This window comes from Sceloporus occidentalis, unplaced genomic scaffold (genome assembly GCF_023333645.1).
Source record: "Sceloporus occidentalis isolate IW3139 unplaced genomic scaffold, rSceOcc1.0.p SCAF_26, whole genome shotgun sequence".
Taxonomy (NCBI): domain Eukaryota; kingdom Metazoa; phylum Chordata; class Lepidosauria; order Squamata; family Phrynosomatidae; genus Sceloporus; species Sceloporus occidentalis.
In genome coordinates this window covers 7143346-7163812 of record NW_028317006.1, presented here as the reverse complement: position 1 = coordinate 7163812, position 20467 = coordinate 7143346, and the positions used below count along the sequence as shown (strand labels likewise).

The following is a 20467-nucleotide window of genomic DNA, read 5'->3' as shown; positions in this document are numbered from 1 at the left end:
TCTCTAGTTATGTGGCTATATCGGTAAATACATACTAAGTGGTCATATGTGTGCAAGCACTAGCCAGGTCAAAAGTGTCCATGCGCAACTCATATATATATATATATTTCCATATTGCTGACATGTTGGGAAGCGTGATAATACCAGCCAGAAAAGTACAAAAGCCCTAAATTAAGAATGATCACCATGCTTTTTTACAGAGGGCATGGACAGATGAGCCAGATGGTTCTTATATGCTGTCAAATGTCCATCAAGATGCCTATGATAGTTGCCAAAAACCATGGCGGTGGCTGGGACACATTCATTAGGACATAATTCACGTTCTCGGCAAAGTCCCAACCAAATAGGGAGTGTTGGCAGCTATGGTCCACGGATTTGTGTGCAAGGTATAAACACAACAAACACTTATCCAAGGTGAATCAGCTCTTTTGCACGTGTCCTTAATGATAGAAAATGAGGAATAAATGGAACTTCAGCATAGGCTCCAAAGCATTGATGTCTTCGGTTCATGTGTGTGCGTGTGTGCGTGTGTGCGTGTGCGTGTGTGCATGTGCGTGCGTTCAGCACGTGTTCTTTTTTATTTGTAAAGTAATGACATGTATTATCATCAGATCAATAAATAGTTTCTAGCTGTTGAAGCGTCCCGCGCATGCATTTACATAGGGCATGTTCTGATAATTAGCCCGTAGCATTGCTTGGAAATGACTGCAGCGCTCCTATAGAGGCCCAAATTACTGATGATAGCCATTGCTGTTTGTTGCTGTGTACCTCAAAGTTTCATTCTGGAGCGTGAACGCCAAGAAGCAATAAACATTAAATGTAGACGCAGGAAACGGGAGTGAAAGTCTTACCATGTATTGCGAATTCTGTACTACCTTAATTATTAAAGAGCCCCAGCATTGAGTGGCAGCGTACGACGAGGCTCGCTTCCCGTGCTAGATTAATTTATACGGAATGAGGATTCCGAATCTACAATCCCAGTACTTGTTGCTAAATAGAATAAATGATGCTAATATACTCTCTATTATTAATAGAATAAATTATGCTAATATACTTTCTATTATCATTAATAGAATAAATTATGCTAATTAGGTTTCTATTATGATTAACCTCCCCTTTGCCAAACTTGTTTGGGCTGCCTCTGATATCAGTGCCCCGGGTGCCCGCGATGGATTGTGCGACGCAAAGTGTTCCGTCTCCTTCGGGCAGCGAATGGGGGTACCGATCAATCACAATGGATCCTCCTCTCCCAAGGGGACAGGCTCTCCCAGCTGGGTCGGTAGTTACAGAGCGAGGCAAAGTGGTGTCACTTAGCATTGCTGATCCCATTTGTTCTGTGCTAAGAAGAATGTCCTGTCACAAGCGTCTCTTCCCTTTGGCCTCTGCCAGCGATAAGACGAGAGAGAGGAGGAGAAACGTTTTTGACTATTTAAAACGCCCTCATTGATAAGCCGAGCACGGCAAAAACCTGGAGTACGCGGTTTGCAGGCAGGACGAGACCTCAAACGTTACGATAAATGAAGCAGGCGGTGTGTGTGGCGATGTGCGCGCAGGCAGAGGGTATTAACTCCTTGGGTGAAATGCAGGGCGGCGATCGGCCTCCCCTCGTTCCCATCTCTATAAACCTCTATAACAGAATATTTTTCAATAATTGTCACGTCACGGGCTGATCTTAATGGAGGATCCCTATTGCTCTTGTAGCCTAGAAGCAGCTGGCAGCCTGGGCCAGCACACTGTGTCCGCTCCACCGGTGGAGAGAGAGCGCCAGGTGTGGCATGAAGAGGAACGATGCCCTCTGGGGTTCAAGCTCGAGGCCTTCCCATGTTTATGCCTCGGGCCTATTTGGCATAGGGATGGTGCCGTTTGCCCGTTAGAAGTAAGGCACCTTTTGCACTTGGACTGTAACTCCATATTAAGTAGATCTGACTAATGACGTCCATTATAGGCCAACAATAGCTGAAGCTTCTGTAGCGTCTGCCCATGAATATTCATTGTCCGGGAACGCAGCCTTTATGGATGATAGCAGTTCTTACTTTTGTCTGTCCTAAAGAGTTAGCCGATAATTCCTATTGCCACCCTCTGTTTAGACGCTGCCTTTTTAAACTGCCAGTGTTTAACTTGGTGGGGGAATAAATGAAGATTCAATTAAAACAGCCAAAGCAAATGGAGCCAGGAACGTGCGGCCTCTAGAAATATCGGAAAGCATCTTTTTTTGGAATATTTCTCCCTTAAATAGCGCAAAGCTTTAACTTTAAGGAGAGGTCACCTTTGAAAAGGCAAACTCTCTCCTCCTCTCCCCACCCTGTCGATTCTTCACACGGCGACCGAATTTACCCTCCCCATTAGCGGGAATGAATAATTATTTTCTCGATTCAGCTGGTGACGTGCGGTTCATGGGAGGTTAATTGGTAATAATGGGTTCTGTTCCAAAACGAAGAACTGCTTCACAACTCAGCCAAGGACTGTCCGAGAGTAGGCAATGAAACCGTCAGCGGCCGTCAAGACAGCAAGATGGAATGCACAGGGTTAACACCTAGCCATATGTCAGAGTCTATGAGGCGTGTTTAAACGGATCAATTCTCGTGCAAAGCGCTAAATGTGGGGCAGTCGGTTGTAACATTCAATTGGTTTTGCGGTGATTGCCCCACCAGAGGACAGTTTGCCCCAGAGTTGCTTTTAACAGATACGGCCCTACGGGTTAAGTGCTTTATCTGTCTTGGCTGTTGGAACCGGGTCCAGATAATTAGCATTTTAAATGTAAATTGTTCCATGCACATTAACTCTTATTTTAAGTGTCACATTAAGGCACATTTTTTTAGTAATGAATGGGTTAATTGAAACCGAGCAGCATATTTTTTTAGATTTGTCCTCAAAACAGGGCAATAGAGAAGCAAACCACTTTCTGGAGCATTATGATGGACGCTCTGGGTTGATGAAGTTGTGGATGCAACGGATAGCCTCCCAGCAGAAGAAGTTTATAATATAAAATATAGAGAATTATAGCTGGCACATTATAAAACAAGACCAATAACTATCACACAGGGCCCTGTAAAAGGTTTTTTTAAAAAGTTTCAGACCTGTTTAGTGATGGACCTGTAGGGACTACTTGACGTTCAGTTGCACGCAGCTCAACCCACCATATACATACAGGAACCTGCCACCACTGTGATTCATTTGGAAGCCCCGATGGTTGTCATTTATTCTGAGAAGATGGAGTGGGCATGAAGTGAGGAATCCCAGCGACATAGTTGCGTGGTTTGTATGGTTGGAAAGGATACACATCCATCACATTCTGTCTGTCTGTGATCCCCTGTAATTGATTCAGAAGACAAATAAAACACTTGTGTCACTCCCTGTGACTCGCTATGGGTGAGATGTACTGAGGTGTGTTAAGCTGGATACATCTCACTCTATTAAGAGCGATCGCACCGGTTTCCATTCTATCCCGTAGAGACGATAAGTGATTTTTGCTCGATATGGTATATATGCTCTGTATAGGATAACTTACATTCCAGGGTCTTCTGTGGCAAGTACAACATTACATTCCGAGCTGTTTAACATGCAGCCCGCTAGTAACTGAATTCCAGCAATGATCCAACATCCATTGAAAGTTTTTTTTGCTTCTGTGTTTAGTAGAATCATTGATCCCCAAGACCCACTATGGGTACGATCCCCAAGACCCACTATGGGTACGATCCCCAAGACCCACTATGGGTACGATCCCCAAGACCCACTATAGGTACGATCCCCAAGACCCACTATGGGTACGATCCCCAAGACCCACTATGGGTACGATCCCCAAGACCCACTATGGGTACGATCCCCAAGACCCACTATGGGTACGATCCCCAAGACCCACTATGGGTACGATCCCCAAGACCCACTATAGGTACGATCCCCAAGACCCACTATAGGTACGATCCCCAAGACCCACTATAGGTGCAGGTTTTTAGGGTCTCCTTTAGGCTAGGTTTCCACTTGGGTTTTTGTCCTGCGTTATTTTCTCGATGAAAAACGCCAAGATAACTGCCACTGCATTCTCCTGCGTTTTGGCGTTTTTTTCTGGAGTTTTTTCTGGCGTTTTAGCCAGTTTCTGTGGAAATTGCTTTTTTGACCTTAGGCAGTTTTTCCAGCCTTTACACGTTGGAATTGTCACCCAGCTAAAAGGGGTTAGGATAAATGGCAAGTATCTGCCCCCTCGTAGGACACACAGATACTGGGTCCATCTTCTGCATTATAACTGTGGAAAAAAACGCCATAAAAAACGCCAAGGCAATAAACCCACATGGCTTTTTCATGGCGTTTTTTCTCTCCCGTAGACTTCTATTGGAGAAAAACGCCAAGATTTCCTTGCAAAAAACGCCAGAGTGTCAACACGCTGCGATTTTGAAAAACTGCCACAGAGCCCAAAAAAGCTCACAAGACCAAAGCCCTCTTCTCCTTTTGTACCAGTTTATTATTGTGTGTGATTTTAAATGATTCCACTGATTAAGCTGGTCAGTACTATGTCCCACCACGTAAAAAGAACCCCCCCTCCCCAATTAGGTTGTTACCTTTATGTATTTTCGCCGATCTAGGGAAAGCTAAAGATCTACTTAAATATTTAACATTCTAATTATTGGTTTTTATTACAAAGATAAAATTCTAAAATTAAGGTTTAATTACAGATTCTGTGAGATTAAACAGAAGACAGAAGAAATCAAGGTAGGAGAAAGAGGGAAGATATAAATCTCTTAATAATATGGGATTCACCCCGGGGTTATTAGTACGTCGCTTTGCACATCTCCTTTAGCTCTTTGACAGCTTTCCAGATACTTTCATTGTTACACAGCTGACAACTTACGCAGACGATTCCAGAGGTGTGATCCACGGGTACATCCACAAATAGATACAGACTTATGAGTAAGGAGAGAAGGCTCATCATACACGGCTGGTTATATAAGCTGCGGGAAAGAGTCCAGTTCCCGTTAGATTGTTAGCTGCTGGACAAAGCTAAAGCTTCAATTGGAGGCAACACAGCATATGAGCCTCAGTGCTTGTAGTCTAACCTGTAACGATAAGAATTGTTTGAGTCTAGACTGCAAGCCATGGGTGTTTCCTGTACAGAATTTGATGGGGTCTTTCAAGACGGTGGTCCTGGTGGTCAATAGGATGTTTGGATGACAGAATTATGGCGTCTTCTGAGTTGGTTCACAGGAACTAGATGTAAAAACCCAGTTACCACATCTAGATCCAAACTGAGCAGTTTCCTCCTAGGAAAATAATATTAATATTATTATAATTATTATTATAATATTAAAAGAATCTCTCATATACTGTGAATATTTGGATAAAAAAATCGTGTCCCACTGTAGGCATGGAAAATGTATGGGAAACTAATTAAGGCAAATATATATATATATATATATATATATATTTTAACAGACTTTTTTTGGAATAAAAAAAAAATTGGGCACTTTCACGTAAGCTTGTACAAGATAGATTTGGCCATCGCCTGCACAGCTACTGACTTTTTCCACGTTTATTCCGGTTCCTATCAAAATTTGTGTTTTTTAATCAATAGGTTTTTTCATGACTTCAGAATTCACAGAATATTATTCCCATGTTCTGATGTAGGTGAAGTAAAAATGATATAGGAAGTGTATAATTTGTGAAAGTTGCTGTGTGTGAAATGTATGTAGAAATGCTTTTCTTTACAAAGCTGATAAAACACAGTATTTTTATTTATTTTGTAAAGCTAATACTAACACGGAATATGTATTCTCTATAAAGCCAATGCAAGCACTGCATTCTATACGTAATAAAGCCGGTCCCAACTTTAGTTTTCACTTAGCCCAATATTTTTTCTTGCTATTTGCTTTTTCACTTTATACAATACAATATATAAAGAAAGTGTAATAGTTTTGTCATCGGACTTAAGGAACTTATAATTTAAAGATAAGGAATGCAGCACATCTATCTATTCCTTAAAACATTCGTATAGCGTATCATTTAACCCTTGATGTACCCCTATACCATGCTACACGCTGCTAGAATCATGCGTCTTACCTGCTGAAAGCATGCATAAGGTGGCTATGTGTGCCTATGGCTGGCTGAGCCTCATAGGAGTTGACATTAACATCTTCAGACCATCCTGTGGGTTACCCCTGCTAAATATCTGACATTTGGGCTAAGCATGCAAGGAAAAGAAACCAGGCATCCCCTAGGTCTTTCAAAAACAGCCCATCAACATCAGGACTGTGCAATACAACATCCAGAAAGCCCGCAAGTGGCTGAGCATACTGTGCATTGTAATCATTAGCAGTAATTCGCTTGCTTTATTTGGCGTTAGATCGCTCGACATGTATTCTTGTGCGGGTCTGTTTGGTTTTAACTGTTATTACCTGTTCATATCATGTCTTCCAGCGTATCTAAATAATATATAAAGGTTTGACAGATCGCAGGATGCATTCATCTAAATTACTCATAAATCATTTTTTATATTTTTTTTAATGCAAGGTTTGCCAAGTTGAAAATATTGTTTTTTCGGGCTCATGCCTGTTTCCAGGCGGTAAGCAGTGCTTGGTTGTGACTTTTGTGATCTGTGTGCGCTTACGCCATATTCCTGAGAATCGCAAGGTCCTCATTGCCTGTTTTTGCAGGGCAGGAGAGTGCAGGAAAATTGGGACTGTCTCTCTTAAAACGGGACACTAGGGAAGTATTCATTGTGTGACATGTAGTTCTGATTTGACTTCTGAGATATGGCACTTGGCTCAGGTGACTTGTGACTATAGATTACTATGGATTTAGCTATTTATTAATTAGAACTACCTGACTGAGACCTCCATTTATTATTTCTACTTTCAAATGGTGACTGCTTATTCCATGACGCCAAGGTCAATGTTTGATAACAAAACTCAAGATTACCGTAATTTGTAATTGAACCACCTTCAACTTGTTTGCGATGAGGACATTTTTGTTAAGTTGTCATTAAACATTTAAAATTGACGGTATATATTCTGCGCAAAGGGGTACAAGAGTTAGCAAGTTAAGATCAGTATTGTGGGCAGATGTCTCCTTATAATCTGGGTAGATAGTAAATAAGATGAATCAACAATTTTAACATACTGGTAGTTGGATACCTTTTGCCTAAATTTCTATGGTTAATATGACATGATTTCATCAAATCTGGGGCAAAGGAACAGAAATTATACTGTGTATTTGGTAAAATAACAAAGAAATGGACCAATAATAAGGAAGGGCCCTCGGAAACGCTCTTGTTTTGTCTGATCAACAATACTCTAATAATGAAAACTGTTCTTATTCCAAAAGGGTGATATTCATTAAAATAAATTAAGAGACGGCTTTAAATTGCATGAGAATCTCATTGGGTTCAAATGCAATGCAGTCCCACTGATTCGGCTCATTTTGAAGCAATATAGCCATAATTACATAGGACTCGCCAACCTTAAGGAACTTTGACGTAGTACCTGCCTGAGTATGTATGGGCATATAGGGTGACTGAATCTCCAATATATATGTATGCCTTAGATAGATTTTATGAATGGTATTTGCTGGGTATGCGCTGATTTCTTGCTTTGATTAAAATAAATGACCTCATGGGAATAGTTATGATGTCATTAACTATAGGAATAATGTTTAATGGGATTTGGTTTTGAAACACAATTAACGATTAGACTTAAGAGAATTTCAGTTGACAATTTCAGAGACACAGATCTCAGTCAGAGGACTATCCCCTTGAAACAACAACATTTTGGCCCTATCCTGATGTACAAAGCTGCTGAATTCCAGTCCACAAGGATACATGCACACCCGATTTGCTGGTTAACATTTAGAAAATCACTTGGAGGGTGAGTGTTCATTAAATGTCTCAAAAGCAAATGCAATTATGAATACAATTGTTAGCGTGTGTGACCATATGGTATTGTATGTGTGTTACTGTATAGCATTTGTGTGAATGAGTACGTCAGTATATAATGGTTAGAGTGTGTGTATATTGGTGTATGATGTTGGCATACCTATGTATGAGCATATGATGTTAGTGTGTGTTACTGTACAACATTAATGTTTGTGAGCATATGGTGTTAGCATATGTGTGTTTGTTATTGTATGGTGTTAGAGTGTGTAAGTGTATGTTAGTGTGTGGTTAACATAAGTGTGGGTTTTATATTTAGCATTAGTGTGTGTGGTAGTTGTAGCGGAGGATCAGGAGAATATATGTATATATAGGTTTCTGGAGTTAGAGTAAGTTTGTGTGTTCATGTATGCTTCTTCTGGAGTTCTTCAGGCCAGACCAGGAGAGTTCCCAGGGATGGCAACCTCTTATAGCAGAGCCCTAAGGTATTTTTTCGTTGGCCTGACTAGCTGGCCTTGTCATCTTTATGGAATAAAATAGCAGCTTTGCCTTTGCTTCCATAGGCTTATTATTGGCCATGAGCTACATCTTACTATTACCCATAAGAGGCAGACATGCCGACAAATGGGACCCCTAACCTAACCCTGCAGACCTGGTTTAAGTAGACTGGACTGCTATGGCCTCCTAGATAGAGGTACTTAGAGGTAAATATACCTGGGCTTCATGCTGAAATGATGGATCCAGCTACGTGGCTCCTGCTGCTCCCAGGCCTCTTCTAATTGATTTCTCCTAATGAAGTTTTCTTGGTTTTACTTTCATCTCAATCATTCTGTAACAAAGAAAATAGCTATTAAATAGAGAGGTATGCAAAATTCCACGCGAACCCCTGGTGAATAATGGGCTAAGGCTCCAAACCTTCTGGAAGATGAACCAAATAAAGTGGTTGTATGGGTAAAATAAATTATGGTTATTTAAGGGTATTAAACATGAGCGGGTATTAAAAGACAAACCGTTTTTCATCTCTCCCCATCGAATGATGTTGTAAACTGAAGGCTGTTGTTTTTTAAAGAGCCTGGGTGAATACATTTATAAATGGAGTAATTTCGTATTCAACTCATTGGAGGCAATGCACCTAAACTCCAGCTTAAATCGTCATTATGTGAACACTTACTGTGTCATCAGAAAACCGGTTTCTAACAAAAATATCGTCTAATGACGTTAAAAATTAAAACCTTACAGAGTGATTGGTAATGTAATATTATCTGCCTGAATTATAAAAAAAATACAAAAAACACACAGATCTAAAGGGGCTTATAGCCTCTGACTCTAAATAAACTTTGGAACCATATGTTTATTCTACATGCATGAAAAAAAATATCAAAGCTGGACACAAATTAGATATTAAAATAATACATATAAGGCACTAAGCAGAAAATCGTAAAAAAAAAACCGGGTTCCTAGAATTTGTTCAGTGCTTTCGATCAAATGGTGGAAAATACCCGATGAATGATATTGTTGTTAAAAACACGTTTCAAATAATCGAGTTGGTGTTATATGGTTGAGCGCTTTTACTGTGCTGGAGATGAGGCCGTAGTATCATCCCAGCCCGTGTCGCCACGTACAGCGCCGGCTCTCTTTATTCTGCGTGTTTGCTGACATCCCCTGGTCCATTAATCACTGGCTGCAATTTGTGTTAAACTGCTTAAATCCAAATAAAATACCTTGAATTTTATTATGCAAATGATAGGTTCTGTGTGGCTAATGTAGCAGATGAATATGGCGCACGTGACGGTAATAAAGCTTAATCTTGGATATATAGGACAGGCATGGATCTAATTGGGTGCGAGGATTTACAGCAGGTAGCAAAAGGCCAGACAGGGTGGGTCACACTATTAGCTGTCATCATGCTCTGTTTCACCCGATGAATGCTTTGTCGGTGTCCTTTTACTACGACAAAAACATTTACTAGTTAGTGGAGGTTTATAGCTGTGTCCGTGCCAGGATTCATTAAGCCATGCATTGCAACATCTGCCCCTGTCTTGCGGGTGGGTGAGTCCCCCGCCAACAGGCAATAGGGCATCCAGTAAGGAGACCGAAGTTGGGGCAGACCATCCACATAGAAGCACTTCTTTTGTTAACCCCTCTGGCAGTGAAAGGGTTTATAGCAGTGCACCAGTGCACAAGTAACATCTCGAGGGTTGCCCTTCTTCCTTGGTTTTAGAAACATAGAATTTGATGACAGATAAGAACCATTTGGCACAGTTAATCTGCCCTGTGTTTTTTCACAGCAGGATAGTTATGTGCCTATTCCATGCATATTTAACTTCCTCTACCACTGCTGGGAGACCGTTCCACTTATCTGCCACCTTGTCAGTAAAGTAAGTTTTGCTTGCTTAGCAGCTACACTCCAGGGTAAATTTCACTCCGGCACGGCAACCTTTAAGATGTATGTCTCATTTTTAGAGCTAGGCGAACTATACATTAATAGTTTAGTACACTTAACTAAGGCTTTGCATATCCTGGGGCAAATTTGTGATGCTCGCACTTCTCCTATAGGGGGCAGATGTGCACCTATGTACTTAGGAAAATGCACCGTTATTGAGCATCAATGACTTTTAGACAGTCCTGACTTTGAGTTGCCAGTTAGGGGTTAAATCACAGGGGTAAAACACCACACAGGTCAGCTATGGAGCAAATGATGAGACGCCACCCCATATATTTTAAAGAAGGTACATTTAAACCCCATTGTACTGTATAGCGCTGTGTGTCGGGTTTCAGTGACCCGAGGCAGCCGTCAGCACCTCCCTCCGGAGCGGGGCTCTTGCTGATTCTTGTTACTCACTGTACTGAATCTTATAAATCTATTGATCTCCTTGTGTTAGTGACAGGACACGCGTGCAAGGACAAAGTGTCTTCTGGTGCTGCAGTGCCACGCGTTTCTCTGACAGGTTTAACCTCTTCTTGGACGTCAGGATGTTTATTGGGTTGTCGAGCTCAGTGTACTGGCTTGAATTCAGGCTGTTTATTGAATTATACGAGTGTTTGCTTGTATGGCGGGTTCTAATATATTCGTTAGTTTGAAGCTGATTAGAGGGTAATGAGCATCTCCCACAGGATCCTATAAACAGAAGAAGCTGATCAGTCCTAGATTAACAGGCATTAATGGCCCCATAAACTGCTGCCTGCATCTCGTCTCTGGGTTCCCAGACAGTAACGGGATTAGCAAAGGACGCGGGTCAGGGAAACTCAAAGGCACTGTAGCTGCTATCAACTACAACTCCCATTATGCAGCTTCTCTGGGAGCCCGAGCAAAGGCACCAATATGTTGCTGCGTGTGCATGAATGACTTATACCAGTGCCCTTGTAGGTAGACTTTGCCTTCCCCTGTTAGATCCAGAGAAAGGAGTGGTTCCTAGACATGTGCCAATGGGCCAAAAATGAACCGAAAATGTGTGCAAATCAAGAAGATTTGGAAGTGGTTGGCAGAGAATGTAGGGAAACATTTAGAGAGCATGAGAGAGAGTGAATGAGAGTCTGAGAGAGTGTGAGTGAAAGGACCCCAAATGTCAGATGAAAATTCTCAGCTTTTTGCTTTGTTTTCATCCACTTCCTTGGGGTCTGGCCTCGTTTCCTGACTTTGTACGAAGTGCAGAATTTGCCAAATTCAGAATATACACGTCTAGTGGTACCCCTATAACAGTCATACAATAATACATTTTACCTTCTGAGAGTGTAAACGTGTGACATCAGTTGCTATTGACTATGACTCCATTCACGCTGTGCATGGTAAGCAACAGGACAACCAAACCCTAATAAGTTAAGAGCAGTTATATATCAAACGATATAGTGTATTTGTCAGTTATATCAATGGTTGTTTCATGTCAGTAATAAATGCTAAATCGACCCAAGACTGTAACTACCGTAAAACCTTTTAATGTCTTATGAAAACTGATACAATTCCTTTTCATATACAAAATGAGGATAGGATAGTGGGATCAGTGTTCTTGGTTTCTTGGCTGGGCTGGGTGACAGACGTACTGTGTGGACAATCTAAGCTTCTAAAAGCCGAATAGATGAATCCCAAGAGCTCGTGCAGCCGTAAAGGCTTGTATACTCTAGAGTAATCCACCCATATTTCTATTATTTTTAAATGCCAAGATATTCCCCCCGTTCCTCTGACATCTGTGGCTTGATGTCTCAGTACCTTCCATCCCCTGTGCGTCATACTGCTAGAGGTGACTAGTCTGCAAGACCTGCTGTGATTTTAAGGCAGCCTTCAGTATACATTTTAGTAAATTCATACTTGGCTAGAAGGGAAATCTAGTCACCTTTATTTCCTAATGGAAATGCATGCTGTGAGAGCGCGGGTAAAGTTACCATTGTGTGGTCAAGATCAATATCTGCATAGATGGAAATGAAATTGTGTGGTCCAGAGACAAACCTCATGCCTGAGCCACATTGACCGCACAGTTTGATTGTTCAGATCCAGTCCGGGGAAACTATCTGAAAATCTAGAATCAGTATATAGAATCTGCAGAGTTCCAGTTATAGTCATCAATGGGAACATGTGGTCACCATGGACTAGGTTCTCCTGTTCTTAATCTAGCCAATGTTCATAGAGTATGGTACAGAAAGCTGTGCATTTCCTTTTCTGTAGTCCGCTGACCCTAATTGGTCTCTTATTACCAATATTGTGTTCCAACCCTAATTCCAACCCTAATTCCACCAGCACGCATCTCCTGCTCGCAACACACAAGCCATGTGTCTGTTGGTCTGTTTCAAATCCTGTGTATCTCTCTTCCCACGTCTCGGCTCTGCACCAACCTCATTACATTACCATCCATGGGGAAACCTATCATGTAATTCTCTTAATTAACATTACATGTCATTAGCAAGCAGCCAGCTTAATCTAATCAAGGGCATAGCAAAGTCTGGAGAGATTTGGAAGCAGAAATATAATATGTTAATTGTGTTATCGATTTGATGGCTTGGAAAATATCTTCAAGACTCTCACCTGCTGGGTCATTTGTTTCAATAAGATGGTTATGTTCTGCATCTGATATGGTCTGGAAGTTATACTTAGCACTGTGCAAGAGGCGTGCCTGGCAGAAACCCCCGGAGGTTAAAATGACATTGAGTTTCCCCAAGAAACAGCAGAAGCTTTCATTTTTTATTAAATATACTTTTCTCGAGTTGCTGGCATGTTGAGTAAGCTGAATGTAACATTTCCTTGTTACTGTGACTCTCTAATAGTTCTCACGCCAAAGAGGTTAAAATCAGTTTAACATGTAAGAGGTGTTAGTGGAGCTTAGGAAACTGGGGCAATGAAAGGTAATTAATGCAATTATCATTCGTTTATCCCATTAGTATAAAAAATGCAGCTGTTAAAAAAATGACTGAATCAGAGGCTAATCCATTAAGCCCCGGAATCACCGAGTACGCTTTGATCAGCCTGTAAGTGACAGCAGGTTTTGGTTTTTTTTGGCTTTTTCCCATCCAGGGGTGGAAGAATGAGAGCAAAGAACCCTAGAATTTGAGGTTAGGTCCCTTTGGGAAATTCAGTTTTTCCCACTTAAAAAATATTATAAAAAAGTTGAAACATCTTAGTGGGCAGATAATTGGAGAAAATCTTATCACTGATAATGAAATATCTACGTTTCACAAATTGCTTTGGAAGAAGTGTGTTTCCCGTGGTGTTTTTTCGCTCCTTGACGATACCATCCATTATGAAGGTTCAAACCCCAGTGAGCTTCTGCTGTAGAATTGTATTGTGTGGATGTGATTTAAGAGAAAACATCCTGTTAGATTCTTCTGCAAGGCATTCTTTCTGTGTATCTACATCCAATTAATTTTTGACACTGCAATTTCCAGTTTTCGTTGAGTATTTTCTTCTACACCCTGTTTCTCCTTAGGCAAGTGGTTTAAATGTAAGGAAAGCTGAGATTGCAAATGGGTTCTGGACTAGGCATTGTTTGCACTCACATGGTACCGTATCATGGCCATCTATTGGAGACCTATTAATATTTAATCTTACACCCATAATCAAATCGATACAAGGTCCCATTAGATGTATATTCATCCCCTTGGATTGGAGAAATCACCCAACATTAGGTCTGAGATGAGCCCCCAGTTACTTCCATTTGAACAATGACCTCAAGTTGTGAGAAAGTCAGCAGCCCATAGCTGAGTGGAGCCCTTGGTTGTTTGGTAGATATGGGCTTCCGGTGGAATAGATGTTTACTCCTGGCCCCTAGTATGGTTTGTGCTGCCAAATACTGAGGGTACTGAGATATGACAGTAGATGTTATCTCCTACGAGCTATATTGGAACATTAATCTGACATAACTGAGACATTAGAATTATTGACCAATTGCTTCTTCATGATAGGATATTAGAAACCGTGTCTACGATTAGCACGTGAAAATATCCAATGAAAGACAGCTCATGGACATTTACCTGAGGTGGGGGACCCTTATTTTATTTAGGAAAAGTGTATCCTAGCACCATGGTTACACTATTGCCTTAGAAATACAATTTTCAGCACACATTTTAGGGTCTTTAAAATCTTGTATGCAAACTACCTAGAACTTTAATATCCTCCTTCTGTGTTCACGTGCTACAGAGTTTACTCTTACAAATAAGGATTTCTCTGCTTAAAGGTTTGAGATATTTGGTAATAAAGATTTCAAGGAGCCTGAAGGGATACAATTCGTTCCACTCTTAAGACATTACATGACAATAGCAGCATGCCTGAAGTTTCAACTGTTCCGAATTCTAAAGGATGAAGCATTTGTATCAAGCGGACCGTGTTGATGGCCCAAAGGGCATTTTCTTCTTACAAGCTTCTGAAATGTTCCCTGAAGGACCTAGTCTATTGTGTAAGATATGGAGGGTCATGATGGCAATACAGCCTACGAAGAGCCTCTGGCTTCATGGCTTCAGAAAGCTCTCCAATTTCTGTTCCTTTTAGAGACCCAATGCACACATTGGATACAAGACAAAAAGTATTTTACCGTTGCACCTCCTTAGTAGAATCAGGTCAGTTACATAAATGTGATAACATAAAATCATAAAACATCTAATGGAAAATCTCTTCCCATATGTGTATTTTAGAGACCTACATCATGAAGAAGATTTTTGGTTGAGCTTTCATTTTGTGTGACACTTCAAAACAGTGAACTCAAGCCTTTTTTGCCTGTTTTTCCACATATTGTTCATAAGTGTGATAAAGTTAAGACCCTTTAACCTAACAGAAGTTGTATTTGTACATACCTTAGTGACTAGTATAATACACCATTGCAAGCCTTAAAGGTGTCCAGACATCCAGGTTATGCCCTGTAGATGTAGGGTAGACTAGCGTCGTAAAAACAGTTGTCTTTATGCATATAAACCTTTTCTGTGTACAGGGCCAGTTGGGTTTAAACTAGTTGAATTCTCTGGTTTTCCCATCAGATGGAAATCAGTAGGGACCAAGTTGGGCTTTGTGTGTTTTTTATCTGAAAACTGGTCAGGACCAGTTGGGTCTAAACTAAGTTTGGGGTTCTCTTTCCTAAGAAAAATGTGAAGGAACAAAGTCTGGTCCAACAGTTTACTGTCCAGTTTGCTGTCCTAACACTGTACTATAGAAAATGCATATTAAGATACTCTGTGAGTAAATTAATATACATTTTTTTCAAAATGAAATCAATATAACACTTACCAGACACAGAAATTATTGCCATGCAGCAGAATTGGGCTTGTTTTTCGTTTATCCTAAATTTCTTCCCACTGATTGACTTAATCAGCCAATCAGTTGCAAGAAATCAGTCTTTACACGTGGGGTCTAAACCCTGACCAACCCCGCATTAATCCTGCTGTGTTCAGCAGAGCCAGAGCTGGAGCTGAGTGGAGCATCACATGCAGGGAGATGTGTTTGGCTGAACGCATCTCATGCAGGACATTTAGCTGGGGGGATAGGGAAAGAGGCAAACGTCTTTGGGGGGGATTCTGCAGGAAATCCCCCCAAATGTAAAAGGGGACCACAGACGCCCATCATAAACAGTAAGGCATATATAAATGTCAGGACGCAAATGTCAGGATGCATACGTGGCTTACGTGTTTGAGGAAGGCTGACGACTCTCAGGTCCATAAACAAAGTCTTAAGAGATTCGACCCAGAACATTTTCTCAAGAAAAATGTTATGGTCAGAATAAAAATAAATATTATTGCATCATAGTAGCTGGTTAAGTGGTTCTCTAATGCTATTGACATTCAGATGCCTGAATACTACAGTTGGCAATTACGTTTTACATCTTTACATCTTTGTTGCTTGGAGAAGAACTTTGTTTTTCTGTAGATCTACATAATTTAATGTTGATGTTTACATCATTGATACATGATTTTTTATATTAATATAAGATCAGAATTATATAATTGGAAAGCTCTGGTGGCTGAAGATAATAAAAATAACCAAGCATTACACCTTTGTATTTAATTTATGTAGTAAATGTGGAAATAAGGAAAATCTCCTGATTTCTTGACCTTTTGGGATTCCAGCAAAGAGGAATTATTGAATAGTTAAAGTGGCACCAATCAGTGGTTGGTAGGACACAAGGGATTGTTTGGCAGTTACAGAGTTAAGCCTTTCTTATGCTCAGAAACATTCTGACAAATGACATTTACATAAATATAGGTGATGTCCACCCTTTATGCCAAGATGACTTGTTACCGTTTGCCAATAAGCTGAACCTTTTAGACTAACAGCCATTGATTTTAGTGCTATGGTAAATCCATGTTTGAGTAGGTCCTGGTGCCACAATCTGTGTGTCAGGCGGTAGCTAAGGTTTTAATCAGGCGGATTGCCTTTCATTACGAACCCGAAGCATCAGGAATGTTTAATGCCGGATATGCTAAACCCGACTCCTTCGTTTATCAGCTTCCTAATTTCACTTAACAGCCCTGTTCTTATACCTAAAGGATACCTTTACTAATAAAATACACTGTATATATAATTTATCTATTTATATATATATATAGATAGATAGATAGATAGATACATATAGATATATATAATATATATAATAATACTAATAATTAATATTATTATTACAAATACAATAAGTCTACGTTGTACATTAATTCTTATGGCAGATGCTTTTATGCTACACACACCATCAATGTCATCTTCTGGCTATAACCCCTGATCCTATTTCTTTTGTCTATCTCAATGTGTAATCATTTTCTCTTTTGCAGACTTCAGGATGAAGCTCTGTGCGGCTCTTCGATGGACGGTCAAGGTGTTTGTTTTGTGTCTCGTGCTGGGAACCGCCGTCCTGTTAAATCCTGAGGACCCCAATGTCTGCAGCCACTGGGAAAGGTAACTAGAGGAAAGAGCCATGTCATGACCTTCATTAAAAACAATGTCCATCAAAATATAAACAGATTTTTTTGGGGAAAAAGTTGCCTGTCCTGTGAGATTTGGGAAATCATGTAACTCACTTATTTAAGAAGCGATGTTAATTTACATATGTCATTTAATTTACCTTTGTAGAGCCTGTTAAATCATTTTAGTTCAATTATTTAGACTACGAGTATAAAACATCATTTTGGAATGAGTGAATGTCATATCAAGCTGAATCAAAATTTTGCATGTTATAATTTATTAACCCCTTCTGTCTGCATTCAGTTCTGGCTTTGTCCTTGACAGACAAATATTAGGATATTATAATTTTAACCTGAAGCAATTTAACATTATAACACATTTTGTGGATTTGGAAAAGTAAGCGATACAAGTTGCTTGGTAAAGTGCCCTAGGTACAGAGATAACCACCAGGTATCTCTCCTGAGAGTCCTAAGAGTTGTGATAAAACAACAGTTAGAGAGATGGCCCGAAGCAGAAATTGCCGTTTATATGTCTCTTGGAAAAAGCTCGTGTCGCCTTTTCAATACGCCGCTCTCCATGGTTCCGAACCATCTGCTCCAGAGACTCCGGAGCGAAGAACCCCGCGTGTCTGGATGCGCTCAATTAATGTTAACTGTTCGTTAAGAAAACTTAAGCGCAGCGAGTCTGCAAGAAGGACCAAGCTCGTCCTGTGTATACGACGTAGTTAAATTAGTGAGATTCCCTGGATATCCTCTCACACGTTTATTATGCGTTATACAGAACTCAGCCCGTCCTGTGGTTGACTTTCTTTCACGTTTGATTCTGACCCAGAAGTAGAGAATGGTGCTTCTAGTCTCCAAGACACCTGTTGGCTGAAAGATAAAATTACGAGTGATCCTGCTGTGGTTGCAGGTGCAGGGACCCTCATCGGGGGGGTTTAAGTACAGATATGCCTCCCACACACCCACCATCTGCCACGTAAATTGCCACATGCTTTCTTTAGCTTGATAGACAGCAGTTACTTGGGACTTGAGAGTCCTATGGGATCATTCTTTCCCAATCCAGGTATATATATATGAATAATTGTATGATTTGTCGAATCCATACGTATCTCACTGATATATGGGTCTTTGTCATTTCACTATAGCTGTTCTAATGAGACAGAAATAACCATTTTTGAAGGTGATATATCGTACATAATTGCAAACAGAGCATCAGTTTTGTATATTTTTTTGTCATTACATCTTTCTCACATCCATTTATTAGTATTTTTACAATTTATGTTATTTACGCGCAGATTTTGTAGCATTATTGCAGGGAGAATACAAGTTAAAAAATAACATTAAAATGAACAAATATAAGACATTCATTTCTGATTGCTGTTGATAAATTCAAGCAGCTCTGTATGTGTGGAAAGGGGAGGTGAATGTCAGGCCAGGAAATTGATCAGATAATGCTGGCCTTGCCACAAGCTGCTACCAATGTCAGCTTCCATGAGCTTAATGTTGAAATGAAATCTCCCCAAAATCAATTAGTCCGATTGCCAAATAAAAAGCACAATAGGTCGTTTGTAGGAATGGATGTGGTTCTATTTAAACACCGTGAGTGTTTCCCTTTAAGAGCTGCTGCGTTCCATTTTCTTTAAGAGATATTTCTGATCAGCGACCACAATAGAAAACCAGTAAGATGACACTGTTTCCGAAGGTCTTCTCCAGAGTCATGTTCTCCACTTCACAAGAGGTGTTTCGAGACACCTACAGAGGAACAGCGGAATTGTGAAGAACATTTTAGAAGCTTTTCAGGACCATGGACAGTGGAGGCTTAATCTTACCGGAGAGTATTAATCATGTTTAGATCATTTTTATGCAGACCTTGGGGCATCTTTTACCAAGCCTGAGATCCTATATCAATCAATGTTACTAAATTTGACTGTCACTGCAATATTAAATCACGTCTTATTTACTGATCCCAAGGAACTGTTTTGTAAATGAGTACGGCTATTAAGTGACGTCGGAAAATAGAAACACTCACTTAAACATTCCCTGTTGCTCTGAGTGGATAACTTTAAATAGAAAGCCTGACATCACTGGACTTCCAACCTAGGAGATCATGTTGGCTATATTAATGGCGCTGTGGGGACATCACATTCAATACGAAACTGACCGTTATTGCACATCTTCCCAAAGCCGCTTATAACAAAAATAGAAATAACATTATTTTATCTAGAATAATAATGACATTTATCAGGACTTGACCATTCACAGGAGCCAACTAGACATAGTCCCTACATTTTATTTTGGTTGCCTACATGTATATTTGTAAGTGAACCATGGTGAATCCTGGTTCCTAAAAAAATCAGACTGGATTCCAAAAAAATTCTAAACTCCATTGCTGCCCTCCAAAGGCCTTCTTCTCTTGGGCGATGCCTTTATCTTCCCATAGGAGAGGGTCAGTGACACTATGGATGATGGAGAGGATCATATTTTTTGCTTAGCGCCTAGCGTTCACGCGTTGCTGGGCACATGAATTGTGATTTTTTTCGCTCTGTAGAACGTCCGAGGACTGCAGTAGTGAACTAGTATATAATAGTAATATCTTTGTTAATAGTTTGTTATATTTCTCTTTTACTGAGGCGGAACTTGACATAAATGAAACCAATAAATTACCTTGAATGACCTTACCTTATAGTGTAAATAACACAGTTGCCAACATAGCACTCGATGGGTCATTTAGTATAACAAGAATAAAGTCTTACTGTGTTAGCCATAGAAAGAGAGAAAGCACATTTAGTAATGATGATACCTTTATGGGATAACTGACGTATAGTGGATTGCAAGCTTTTAAGACTATCTAGGGCTCTTCGTCAGGCATATTATAGTTCCATAAAACATACTAGTTAAAAGTTGTGAAGCACAAGTTGGAATTAAAAATTTTGTTAACCCTTATGTATGAAGTTATACAAATTCTTTTTTTTTTTTTTTTGGTGCGTTATGAGGAAAACCACAGTACCGATCACCGATATCTACACTACGTTCTAGTGATGTCCTCTAGCCTCCAGACCCCCGCTTACTGGGCTTTTCTTGCTATAGCCTTATCTCATTAGCTCTTCCTTTTTTTTATTGACTATGATGCAATACCACAAATCCACTTCCTTTAAAACATTCACTAATCAAGAGTTTTCTGGCATCTGTTGTCCCTTTTCGCAGTAATTTAGTTTTAGTTTAATTGAGTGATTCATTGTAGCTTTGATT

The 20467-nt window shown here is 40.1% G+C and overlaps 1 protein-coding gene across 1 annotated transcript in view; it reads left to right on the top strand.

The window, feature by feature from the left end:
- The first annotated feature begins 17130 nt into the window (after positions 1–17130).
- LOC149300072 (multiple epidermal growth factor-like domains protein 10) overlaps positions 17131–20467 on the top strand; it is a 98395-nt gene continuing 95058 nt past the window's right edge. The window contains exon 1 of the mRNA XM_089485538.1: positions 17131–17210. The gene's annotated coding sequence lies outside the window, so the exon portion shown is untranslated. The remainder of the gene's footprint in view (positions 17211–20467) is intronic.